The sequence below is a fragment of the Penaeus chinensis genome, chromosome 41 (assembly GCF_019202785.1).
Source record: "Penaeus chinensis breed Huanghai No. 1 chromosome 41, ASM1920278v2, whole genome shotgun sequence".
Lineage (NCBI taxonomy): Eukaryota > Metazoa > Arthropoda > Malacostraca > Decapoda > Penaeidae > Penaeus > Penaeus chinensis.
The window spans coordinates 8,211,262-8,212,397 of NC_061859.1; the positions used below are offsets into that span (position 1 = coordinate 8,211,262).

At 33.1% G+C, this 1,136-nt stretch overlaps 1 protein-coding gene across 4 annotated transcripts in view; it reads left to right on the forward strand.

The window, feature by feature from the left end:
- The first annotated feature begins 264 nt into the window (after positions 1–264).
- LOC125047626 (mucin-2-like) overlaps positions 265–1,136 on the forward strand; it is a 15,820-nt gene continuing 14,948 nt past the window's right edge. For 3 of the 4 annotated variants that reach the window (XM_047645932.1, XM_047645929.1, XM_047645930.1), the window contains exon 1: positions 272–478. The gene's annotated coding sequence lies outside the window, so the exon portion shown is untranslated. Of the gene's footprint in view, positions 479–1,136 lie in introns of all 4 variants that reach the window. The other variant, XM_047645931.1, reaches the window with a different exon arrangement.

Below are 1,136 nucleotides of genomic sequence, written 5' to 3' on the forward strand. Positions count from 1 at the left end.
CTTGATAGAAGAAAGAAAAGAAAAGGACATTTCACTTAAACAACGTCGAGTTTACAGTCCCTCCCTGAACGCGTTAAAAATCACTTGAAAGCTCAAAAAGCAAAAAGAGCCACAATAATAATAATAGTAGTAATAATAATAATAATAATAATAATAATAATAATAATAATAATAATAATAATGAAGAAGACCCGCTTCCCAAACTCCAGCGACACGAAACAGCAAATTTTCAAACTTTCCGCCAAACCAAGAATCCGGCAATTAAAAGAACCTCAACAAGCATCAGCAGCGGACACCAAGGCAAAAGAAAAATTATAAAGATGTAATTTAGGTGGAATTAACAGGAGATTCACATACCTCAAACTTCCACAACACCGTCAGACTTACAGATGCCATAAACCCAATATGAATGCCAATAGTACGTAAGAGAAAACAAGCTGAGAGGCCTCGGAACAGGAATAAGACAATAAGGGCTGAGGTAAATAATCTATTTAAAATATGACTACTGCATGAAATCAAAAAGCTAAGCAATTGGGAAGTAGATTGTAAACAGCCAGCTTCCAGCAAAAATTGAGGCTGTTCCTATATATTCCCCGTAGTAGCAGACTTAGACTTAGAAAGCATTAAAGAAAAAATCGGGACTAATGGGTATCAAAATTCTAACCAATGATATAATGAGAATAAAGAAGAAAACTAGTGAAAAAAGATGATTTCAACAAAATCCTTAAGAATAACTTTCCAAGGAAAACTACCTGAAAGAGTAGTAACTAGTCACATATCTTAAGTTATAAGTTCAGCAGTATACCTTCCCAATTTCCAAGTGTTGTAAATGTCAAAGATATGGTCATGCCACAATAACATGTAAGAATATGTAGTAAATGTAGCAGCTTTGACAACACTTTCAAAGAATGCAATAATGAACCGTAGTGTTTTTACTGCAAGAAAAAACACGCATCAACTGACACCTATAAAAATCCACAAAATAGCACAATAAATAAATAAAAACAACATAACACCAAATATAAACAGCTACAACAGTTGATACCATTAACAACAAAAGGATGAAACAATAACAGAAACAAGAAATGACAACATACAAGTAGAGAAATACTCATAATACTTACCACAAACGGTAA